This window comes from Sceloporus occidentalis, unplaced genomic scaffold (genome assembly GCF_023333645.1).
Source record: "Sceloporus occidentalis isolate IW3139 unplaced genomic scaffold, rSceOcc1.0.p SCAF_48, whole genome shotgun sequence".
NCBI lineage: Eukaryota > Metazoa > Chordata > Lepidosauria > Squamata > Phrynosomatidae > Sceloporus > Sceloporus occidentalis.
In genome coordinates, this window is record NW_028317028.1 from 4,982,501 (window position 1) to 4,995,103 (window position 12,603).

Consider the following 12,603-nt stretch of genomic DNA (forward strand, 5'->3'; position numbering starts at 1 on the left):
AGGATTAGCATTGAGTAGTGGCCCTTGGATTTAGCAGTGAGTAAATCATTAGTAACTTTAGTAAGGGCGGTCTCAGTAGAGTGTCGAGGGTGAAAACCAGATTGAAGAGGGTCAAGCTGAGAGCTGGAATCCAGAAACTTGGGTATAAACAATTCTTTCAAGAAGCTTGGAGGTGAAAGGAAGTAGAGAGATGGGACAGTAATTTGAGAGATCAGTCGAGTCAAGGGAGGACTTTTTCAAGATAGGAGTAATGGTAGCATGTTTGAAGGAGGATGGGACAGATCCAATAGTGAGGGAGAGGTTGAAGTTATGAGCTAGAGTAGGGACAAGGGTAGATGCAAGAGACTGGGTGAGACGGGAAGGGATCGGGTCAAGGGGGCATGTGGTTGGACAAGACAAAAGAAGAGCATGTACATCCTCTTCAGGGACAGCAGAGAAATTAGTTAATGTAGGAAGGGAGAAGAGGTCAGTGGGTAAGGTGCATAGTCAGAGGGAGGGTGAGGGTGGAGTGGTGACTGTGCAGATTTGTCATCTCTGATAGTTTGAATTTTATTATTGAAGTATGTGGCAAAGCCAGATGCATTAAGGTTAGTGGAAGGGGTAGTAGGGATCGGTCGAAGCAGGGAATTGAAAGTATTAAAGAGTTGTTTAGGATTGTGAGACAGGGATGAGATGAGGGAGGTGAAGTAGATTTCTTTAGCAAGGTTAAGAGCAGAGTAGTAGGAATATAGCATTAATTTATAGTGCAGAAAGTCAGACATGGAATGAGACTTTCACCAGCTACGCTCAGAAGTGCGGGATCGTCGTAGGTGTCGGGTTACAGTCGAGTGCCAGGGTTGGAAGCATGAACGTTGTGAGAAGCAAGTGGTTACTACATGTTCAAAAAGTAGATGTGAGAGTGGAGTTATTGACAGAGATAGCGTTGTTAGGGCACATCATGTTTGAGATAGGAGAGAAGAGAGAGAGAGTAAATTGATTGAGAAGTTCTGAAGGTTAAAAGAGCTGAGGTCTCTGGTTAGGCGGGGTTGGGGTGCAAGGGAATGAGTAGGAGGCAAGGTTAGAAAGCAGAAAAGGAAGTGGTGGTCAGAGAGGGGGGAAAGGGGAATTAGAAAGGTTAGTGAGAAGGCAAATGCTAGAAAAAATAAGCTCCAGGTTGAGATGATGGTCACACTATGTGTTAGCACTGACATGACAGGAATTTAATCTCTGATTTGGAGTTCCAATTTGTAAATTCCTGGGTGGAACTGATGTTACACCGTCTCAGTCACTGTGGAGTTAGCAATACTAGGTCCTGCTGATAGGGGACACAAAGCTTTTAGCAGACAGCTTCAAATCCGTTGATGTGCACAGATGTACACTATGGTCATCAATGCAACAGAGGGCTCCATAATCAGCTTAAGCACTCCACAGTCATTTCATGTTTGGGGCTTGGATGCTTTGCTGGCACTTGCCTAGGGCAGTCCCCATTTAGCATATAAGATGAGGGCAATTCATATGGCACTTTTTTTTTTTTGCCATAAATGGTGCCTTTTATTCTGGAAAATACTTGAATTGGACAAGGTAATGGGCACTTAATGCTATTAGATCAATTGCTTTGTCTTCATTCACCATCCATCACACAGGTGTTTAGATTGAGGAGTAATTTGAATCTTTCTGCAACTGTGTAATCTCACAATGGGGTTACAAGCATTCTCATAACTGTTGTCTCTTTGAGGGCATACATCGTGATGTAGGTGAAGGAGAAGCTGTTTTGCACATTAAAAACTAGATTAAAGAAGAAAAACTAAAAATTATGTTATCCTACAGGGAACAACAATCTTAATCATATTATGTCTTGTGTAAAGGATGTGCATTTATAATGCCTATTGCTGTATTGATTGCAAAATTTTCATTTCATATCTGTCTACTTATCACATGGAAACATATCTTTATTTTATTGCTTTTGTATATTGTTCTGCAATAAACTGTCTTCAGCAGACTAATATTGATTTTAGTGAAGAGTTGTTACCAGTTTCAGAGAGCAGTTCTGCAGTAAGAATGGATTCCTCCTTCTGATCCTGCAGGCAGAATTGATTTTTTATTGTCTAAAAATTAGTCCTGTTTATACATAATATATATGTATAATATATATATATGCTCTCCGAACCCAAAACAAACTAGAGCAACTAAGAGACTAGTTTTTACATATACTGTGTGTCAGAAACAGCTTTGTTTTTTGCTTATGTAGATTGGGGATTTTAAAGATAAAGCCACATTTAGTCTGTCCAAATTGCATGATTTTGTACAAATTGCTTTTACGTTTTGTTTTTCCATCCTGGTCACGTATTTCATCAGCGTAATCCCAGCAGTGCTCTACTTTGGAGAAACGTCAGGTCAGTTCTATTTTCTCCAAAGACCTTCAAATGCTGGCCACTGTATATATAACACTTTTATTTTTTTCAGGGTTATTTTAAATATTACTTTTCAAAGTCATATTTATATACATTCAGGTGGATCTATATAAATGATACTAAATCATAACAACGTAAAAATATGTTTTTGATCCTTTTTTTCTCCCATGTTCATTTTTTCTTTTTTTTTTCCCTTTCTCTTTTTATTGTTTCTTGAAACTTTTCACCAAACACTATACTTTATTTGTTTTATCAAGTCATATCTACAAATCCTACTACCTACGATAGCCATAATGCTAGCTAATTCACAGCTGTGCTTAATAGATGTTTACTAACATTGCAGTAAGTAGAATGTTTTCTTTTATTCATCCTTAACTCTTATATATCTCAGGAATTTTTGCCAAGTATACCGCTGTTTATAAGTATACACTTCTTCATAGGTTTAGTTCTGTTGGCTTGTGGTTCTTAATTTAACATAGCGCAATCGTTACTGATATTACATATTTATTACAGGTTGTAAATTGGCGGTTGAAGTTACAATGCTTTTCTACTTTTAACCTATATCAATATTGTGAACAGCTGAGAGATTGATAAACATTCCATGCCTAACTCATTAGTAGAGCATTGGAGATCAGTTAACTAGCTTCTTAAAGTTGACTTTGTGTCTTCAAGTCAAGCATTTTTCAATAAGAGGTTAAATCTTTTTTTTCTCTAAAATGTACTTAATTTACACCTCGCTACATTGACCCTAGATTGTCATAACATTTGTCTTAAGTGCTTCTTACTTAATCATTACTGTAGTCTGTAGAGTAAATTAGGTTGATGGTGCTTTGAAAACTACAGATTGATGAATGATTTTGAGAACTATGGAAGTGCATTGAAAAACCTGACATTTTAGGGATGACGCATATCCTTCAATCAGTTGATCATTTCATTTTTAATTGCACACCTTCCAAGGGTCAGTTGTGTTCCAAAAGATATATTTACCACCCCCTCTTGCAGATAAAGGTTGTACTAGTCACTTGAGAGCTACTTGGAAGTAGCCCGACAGCTACCAGTAGCTTGTGAGCAACCTGTTGGAGACTCCTAGTGTATGCTGAAAAATAAGGTGCAGGGTTCTATTATTATTCAGATTTTTAATAACCAGTAGATATGAAGTACAACTTGCTGTACAAAAAAAAACATAAAACACCCAAAATGTGCCTGATGTTTTACTTTCAGATACCCCACTGGGAGTTTGTGTTGCCATATAAGGGGATTGATTATCCTTTCTTTGCAGTGCAATTATGCTCTGTATCCTGCTGAAGCATTTGTAAATAAATCTGAAATGATTTGTCCTAGGCTGTTTAGGAGAAATGCACTTTAATATAATGCACGTTGAAAACACTTTTCTTCCTAATTCTCAGTGATCAGCCAGTCAAGGTTGTAGAAGGTATTGTGTAATTTTAATTAACTCTACTAAATGTATTAATATACCGTTGTAAATGGCTTCATCTTACACAATAGAGATGAACTGGAAAATTAACTGGATTTAAAAAAAAAACCTTGTTGATATTTCATTAAAATCAATGTTACTGTGCAACATTACAAAAACCATTACCAGTATTGTTAAATTTCCAAACCTTTCCCTGAAATAATACTGATGAAATGGTCTTAGACTGAAAATAGTAGGTAGAGCTAAATTCACCCCAAACACAAATTCTGATATCTGAACAAGATCAAGATTCTGATATCTGAACAAAACACAAAAACAATTTCCTTGTTCAAGGTTTATAGCTGAGGTTGAATTTAGAAAATGCCATGAAAAGAACTACCCCACAGTTTGGGGTTTCGTTAAAGAGTTAACAACCAGAAAATAACTGGTTGTGGTTAAAAAACGTTATATAGGGAACAAATTCATCATTAATTTTTCTAATGTTTGTTAGTAGCACCTTCTAAGGTAAAGGGAGATTATGTTTTTATCAACACTGTCTGATTTACAATTTTAGTTTGACTGCATGTCTGATATTCCCTGCCCACATATTCCCAGCATCATTGCAAGCAAATACCTTCTATGTAAAAGCCCTGTCTATACCACTGAAATACACACTGAGCATACAAAGCTCTGGGGGAAGCATTTTGGGAAAGAACAAGGTTAGGAAAGCTGCAAAGAGCTGAAGAATCATCCACGGTTTAGCAGTGGCAACGTAGCTATCTTCAAATCAATCAGACCCCTTTTGACAATACTAAACATCTGTTTTTACGTACAATCTAGATTGTGGCTCCAGTTGTTCCATATTGTACCTAAATCCAGTAGTTTGGAGAGAGGGGCACTGGTTCATGAATAGAGCAAGTAAACAAACAACTGAGCCTAGAGTTGGATAAATATAATATTTCATATCTATCTCTACATCTCAATCAACCATTGGAGACACATAATGTAATTACTGCAATAATGATTATGTTTGTGCATTAATGGTAGTATGTCAATTACCACCCTCTTTTGAACACAATTTTCTACAGAATCTGCGGGTCTGAGACACGCAGATGAGCAAAGTATAAATTCATGAAGACAAATAAAATGCCGGTCTCTTAAGCATTAACATCAGAGCTATGTATTTGAAATGCTATTTGAGCCACAAGAGTGGAGACTGCACTGTCTTCAGAAAAGGGTAATAGTACAGTTAATTTAAGTTGAGATCAGAAATGTCAGAGATAAAAGCAATTGCCTGATGTTTGGAGAAAATCTTTTCCCTATTTCCAACGCAACATATTTCTTGATAATTATGAATTACTCATAGAGTTCACAAAGTAAAACGTTCTGTTAATGACAGAAATGTATAGTCTTTTTAAGTGTTTTAAAGAAAGAGTTCTGATGATGCAGCATTGTCCATGGCTACATTGTAAAGTAAACAGAACAACTATCTGTGTTTATGGCAGTACTGTCCTATTACAAGGTAACACATCCTTTGGACTATAAATTATTTTGAGGCTCCTTTGTAAGTCAGTGTAGTGGAATGTGCGAGAAAATGATAAGGCTAATGTACAAATCCATTTAAAACCACTTACAAAGAACACAGAATTATTTCAGGTTCAATGAAACAGAGGAGATTAAAATAATCTATCTCTTTAACACATGGTTTACAAAGCAGCACAACAAGTTTTTAGAGAAACCATTGAAGGATAGCTCTATTTTGAGAAACTGCTCATTCCTTCTAAAGTAAGTCACAGTATATTTGGTAGTGGGTGTATTAACCAATAAAAATGTCCACAATTGTGCACCTACTTTACCAGCAGCCACAAACTGAGCTGTCTTTATGGAAGGGCAAAAGAGGCAGTTGTATAAAGGGTGAGCTAAGGAGGTGCTGATGCAGAGTGGAGGAAACAGAAGTGGTGATGAATTTGAGGAGAAAGAGGAGATGGAAATTGATATAAATGATAGCCTTATATATATATAAAGTGGTTAACTACAAACTTATAAATACATTATTCATTACAGAGGGAGTGGGCAAGAGTGTTGTGTTTTTTACTCTCTGATTCATTAGATATTTGGTTTCTGCAAGAATGCCTAAGTTGCCCTTGCATTATGTATAGTCCAATCAGCGAGGTGAGTTCATGAAATATTATGGTAAGTCTCATAGATTTAAAAAGGCTTTATACGGTACAGCTCAAACTATTTGCAGAAAGAAACTTATTTTCATAATGTAAAGCAAAGATTAAATGGCCACTCTTCTGCCAAATCTTATTGGAGTAAAAATACCTATTCTCAAGCGCAGCCCAAATGCAAGGCTGGGGTTTCACTGCAGTCTTGTTATGGATGGCTCAGAAGCCTTCAGTACTACTTGAACTCAATTCCTGGAAATCTACTTGGTCGTGTCATGAAGAGTTACATACTACTTATTGGTAATGTGTATGTGACAGATGCATAAAACTGTTTGTTCAGGTGAAGCAAAGGTCCTACCAGTCTTAGTCCATTTTCTGTTTTGTATTTAAGGAAAACCATGTGGGGACAAGGTCTTATAATGAAGCACCAACAAGGGCACACTTTAATATACTAGTAGATTATACCAGAGTGTTGAACTAACCTGGTAAAAATGACATGAAAAATGCATATGCATTTAAAGTTTGAATATTAACATATATAGGTGACTATATTTATATAGCCACCTAAGGCCTTAGTAGCTCAATTTGCTCATTGAAATGTCTAATAACTGCATATGTTAATTAGCATTCCTGTAAACAAATTCATAAATCTTGTATTAGTCTTACCTTCACCACTGCATACATTACATCAATTACATAAACATGTTTTGTTTACATATTACAGACATATTAATAAGATTATGATGTTTTTAAAGAACCAGAAAAGAACAGATGAGTAGAAAACAGGTTAACTGGAAGATATTACATAATAGCATTATGAGAAGGAGTGTTGAAACTGATTATCTGATTATCTGCAAGTATATTTAAGAGGTTTGTTTAACAAATTTGTCAAAAAAAATGAATGCACAGACATTTTTAGCACAAAGTATAATTATATATTTTTATAATTTTCAAAACCAAGATCCTTCAAAGTTTTCATCATTTATAGTAGTTTGTATGGAGGAGGAGCCCAATATGCAGAGGTGACGAGTAGGTCAGTAGGTAGGCAGGCAGCATTCCAAAAGCAAGGTTAATAGTAGACTTGTGCATTCGTCTTCGGGCGAACATGAAAACGAACATGAAGAGTGCGTTTTCGTGTTCGTTCCAAAGACACGAAGAAGAGAAGACAGTGGCGGTAAAACGGAGGAGAAGACGAAGACACACACACAAAGAATCTTCGTGATCGTCTTCGTCTTTGTCTACTAATCTCCCAGTTCCCTTCCCCATCGAGCCTACCTTATCTTCATGACATCGCAGGAGTTGACGAAAGCGGAAATCCGCAGTCTCTCCGTCAGGGGTTACAGGGCAGTGCAAGTGAGCCTATTGGTCACCTGCAGGGTCTTCCTCTGGCATCAACCAATAGAGGGCAGCATTCTGCCCGAAGATATATTAGCCATCTGTGGCAGTGTGCTCATTTGCATTTATTCAAATAAAATATATTCCCATGATCCTTTCATCTAACGGTTTAATACAAAACCCCCCCCAAAATAAATAGAAAAAAAAGTTTGCAAGTTCGACAAAATTAATGTCCGCAAGTGCCGACATTTAACTGTTGCAGCGGGGAGACCAGCGCATTATGGGAATATATTTTATTAAAATAATTAATAAATGAAAATGAGCACACTACCACATATGGCTAATATATCTTCGGGGCAGAATGCTGCCCTCTATTGGTAAGATACATTGAGTAGCATAATAACTTTGGATTTCAAGCATAAGAAACAATGCTACTCAATGTATCTTACCAATAGAGGGCAGCATTCTGCCCGAGAATATATTAGCCATATATGGTAGTGTGCTCATTGGTCGCCAGCAGGAGGCCCCCTGCTGGCGACCAATAGAGTTGCTCATACGGACATTTAAACTCCTGGCGCCAGAGCTGCTGCAGTATGCGTTAACCCCGTATTAACCCCTTAACCGGAAAAAACGAACACGAAGAATGTCCACCAATATTCGCCCGAAGAGAAGACAGGAATGGGCGAATATTCGCGGAATAGGAAGATTTTTTTTTTGCCGAAGACGAGCACGAAGACGAAGAGCCCCCTGGTGCCCAAGTCTAGTTAATAGGCAATCCGAGGTCAGTAAATAGGCAGTACAGAGAAAGGGGCAAAAACAGGTCACAAGAGGGACAGGAGCCCAGAGCTGGGCACACACTGTAGCATACAGAGTGTCTCAGAATATCTGAGCGCCGACTTGAAGGAGCTCAGGGGTTTTATAGGGATCTCAGGTGTGATGTCATGCCTGTAGATCTACCCACCGTACCTCCCTTCCTCCAGTTTATCGAGGGAGACGGCGCTGGAAGCGAATAAACCCACTGTTCCATATGGAAGCACCGCCCCTTCTGCTGGGGTGCCTGCTGTCCACAACTGTCCTCAGCTCTCCTCAGAATCCCCTGAGGAGTGAAAATATTGGCAGTCATGGAGGGCTGATACCCGTAATTCACCATGAAAGGGGAGAGCAGGGTTAAAATAGAGACTGCACTGTTATGATCAAATTCCGCCCCGGGGTAGCAGATCTGACCAGTTTTTTTGATAGTCTGAGATGTAGGTCTGATTGGTCCTTTTTTTGATTGCGGGTGGCTGAGTAGAAGGAGAATTGGATTCCTAGTTGCGCACCGCAGGCCTTCCAGAATCTCGAGACAAACTGGCTAACACGTTTGGAAATTATGCCTTTAGGAACCCTGTGTAGACCTTTTTGATAAAGACTGTAGCCAACGCTTAAGCGGGTGGGAGCTTTTTGTATGATATGCAATGGATCATCTTAGAAAACCAGTCGACAGCCATGAAGATGACTGTGTGACCCTTGGACTGTGGGAGGTTTTTCAGGGTACATAGTTAGACCAACCTCCAAAATTATGCACCCCAAGAAGGTGACCTGTTTGTGGGGGAACTCTCTAATTTGCAAAATAGATTATTCTCCCTTAACCTTTGCAGGACTTGGGATACATCTGTGTGGAGGCATTATGGGTCAGAATGTCATCTAGGTAAACCCTCATGGTTGGAGCATGTACCAGAGGACATCATTCATGCATTCCTGGAAAACTGCATAAGCATTGCAGAGACTGAAGGGCATAACAAGGTGTGTCCGCTCCTGATGTTAAACACAATTTTCCATTTGTGGCCCTCCTTTATCATTACCAAATTATACGGCCCTCCCAGGTCGAGCACCTTGGACTCTTCCAAGTGATTGAATTAGGTAGGCATTTTTAACCATGATATGGTTGAGCCCCCTGTAATAAATGCAGGCTGCCTGTTACGGGAGCAGAGGGGGCGCAGACGGGCTGCCTGTTTCGGGGGAAGATGCCTACCATGTCTGGTAGTTATGCTTCACCACCATCAATGTCTGGCTCAGAAATAGTGATGGGGGTTACGCTGTACCTGTTACAGGGTCACCGTACCCAAGGCTGGGTACCCCAGTTTGAGGGCTGAGGAATCACCAGTCAGTACACTCATACTGATAGCTTCCACTATCTAAGGATCAGTCCGACCACCATTCATGTAGTAAAACAAGAACAAATTTTATTAAAAACACATATTACTTATATAGAGCCTTATTTCTAGTAACATTCCTTTAACAGACGTTTTCAATGTTCACAGATCCAAACCCCAAATCCCATCAGCTCGGGGAGTACACAGGCAACTGATCAGGTACGGGAATTAAGTGGTACAATGGGTTCCCTTGCCTGTGTTTTCCCCCCTGTAGTGAGGCTGCCGTCTGGGCAAACAGGGCTGTGCTGGCCGATTAAGAGCTCCAGCCAGGTTACATAATTGTCACGTTGAAGGGCCGGAGCTGCAGCTATATTCATTTTCTGGGGTTGGTTATAACTTAACACACTTACCAGGTCATGGGATCAGAAACAGCACACAAAAGTGCTCCATGACCCGGCTAAACTTCACACAAATCTTCAATAAAGAGTTCCAAAACATTTTCACATAGCAAAATACTTTGCGTAAATTGCCCTCACGAAAAATGTCTGCCTCTGCCCGGAAACAGGAGGTCCAGGGCAACTCCAGTTAACCTGGCCCTGTGATAGTACCACCGTCAATGTCTAGCTCAGTATATAGTGATGGGGTTACACTGTACCATATCTGTTCAGCAATGCTATTTAAACTTATTTCATGTATTTATGTGTTAATACTTTATTTTGTTCATTACAAATTAGTGAAATATTCTTGCCAACATGTCTACAACATGTCTTGCCTAGTGTCTGTAGTATGGCAGAGACATATCTTCTCTTAATCATAAAGTAACCTTCACTAACTGACTAAAGATATAAAGGCTATAATGTTATACTTCTGGGATCTTTGAAACAGTTTAGTAAAGCAAAGAATAAACATGGATGAGGAGAGAAAAAAATTATATTATCCTACTTACTAAAATATCATCCCAGGGACATACCTGACTTCTGCATCAATACAGAATAGTGTGTTCTTTCTGATAACTTTCCTTTTAGTTCTGATGAATTTTTGTCAGTATTAAACTCTATTTCTACATCACAGCTGCTGACTGTCAGTAGCAGATATTGTAGCTTTCTACTCTCTGAACTTTAATTTATTATAGCTAATATACTATATCACGGGGAGAGACTGCATCAGTGCTACAGGCAGAAAAGAAGCCACTGGTGTATTTGGTGGTGCATGCATGAACTTAATGACATCTAATGGTTCTGCAAGAGAATTGCATCTTGAAAGTTAGAACAGAAATTAACATTATTACCAATTCTTTTGGAAACCTATTACTGTAATTTGTTTATCGATAGGCAGACACGGATTATTTTTTTTAAGATTTTTTTTTAAAAATCACATCTTAATGTTTACTGTCAAAGATCTGTTTCTTCATTTTTGTCTTAGGGTTGTGATTCAGATATTTTGTATTTACTCCTGCGAGAACAGAACTACTAAATGTATCATAAAAACACTAAATATGAAAGTGCCATGGGTAACTGTAACTAGATTGTTAGCCCTAATTGAATAATAATTAACTTGCATGTTTCGTGTCCACAATCCTTCGTCTCACTCCACAAGCAGAAGCTGTCAAAATAGCTCAGCTAATATTATAGTAGAGGTATAAATAAGAAGAAAATCTAGGCAGGAATGTCAAGATGGATGATACCACAAGCAAAGAACTTCTTATTACTAGACCCCTGGAGCTCTCCTCCACATTCTTCTTATTAAAAGCAGGAAGGGTGAAGCAGGCCACATTAACAAGGGGGAGGTACTCACATAGAGATTGGTTATGGTCAACTTTGCATTCTGGCTTAGGGCAGCAGCAAAAACCAGAGGCAACTTGTTTTACTGGACAATCAGGTTACCCAATTCGCAGCTGCTCAATAGGCAGGTTACAAGGTCTCTGATCTAGCCAGCACAGCCTCCATAGCACGTTATAAATAGGAGTGCACATCCTTAATAAGTGGAGTACTAGAATACGACATCCTGGTGCTCAGCAATAAGACAGTGGCCCCAGAAATGAGTCCAAGGGGGTGGCTGGGCCTTGCTTTGGGTTAGGCATATAAACATATTGCTTAGTATAGCGTGGACTAAGCCCAAATTCACCTAAAAAATCCCATCTGTTCACCTCACTGTCAAGATCTCAAGACCACTGACTTCTTCACATAAGCTCACAAGAATCTGACAGTGCTCTATAAATAAAATGTAATGTAATTAATGGAGATTAAAGACTAACCCTGAAACCCAATAATCAGTTGTTATTTCCCAAGCTCTTTGGTGAAATTCTCAGGCCTCAAGGGTAGTCCTACCTTATAAACAGATTAAAGAACCCTTTAGGCTCTTGCACAAGGTAGCGCTGGTGGTGAGCTAGTGCACATACGTACTGCTGAGCAGAAGATGCACTTAAATCTGTAAGTAGTTGGGAGGGGAAAGAACAAATAGAGGGGATTCCTGTGAATTAATATATATATATATATACACAGATCCACAGAAGAAATAGGAAACATAATCCTTGTAAAGTATATTCTTGTAACATATAAGTATAAAAATAACCCTGGCTATAACTTTTTTATTATATGTAAAATATTGTAAAAATGATCTTTATTGTTTAACCTTTTGAGCTTTTCGTAAAAAAATACACGAAAATACTCTGCTCTCACTGATATCAAACAATTGCAAAGACAACACAGGTTCTTCCAAAAAAAGAAAAACATTAATTAACAATTAAATATATGTGTGGCACAATTATTGGCACATACCTATGAATTAATGAGAAAACTATAGTTAGTAGTATATTCTCATTGATATTTTACATTTTTAGTACACCTGGGTGACTAGGAACAGGAACATTTTCAACTGTGACTTCCTTTTTCACAGGGGTATAATGTAATATATATATATATATATATATATATATATATATATATATATATATATATATATATATAGAATACATAGGCCAAACTCCCTGAGTCATTCATCAAATTGGTAAGACCAAGGAATATAGCTGTGATGTGCTACAAAAGGTTGTTGAGCTTCACAAAATGGGAAGTGGCTATAAGAAAATAACAGAAGTGTTATGAATCAACCTGAAAGACGACGTGTTTCTATTTTGTCTCAATGCACTGTGAAGAGGATGGTTCGAG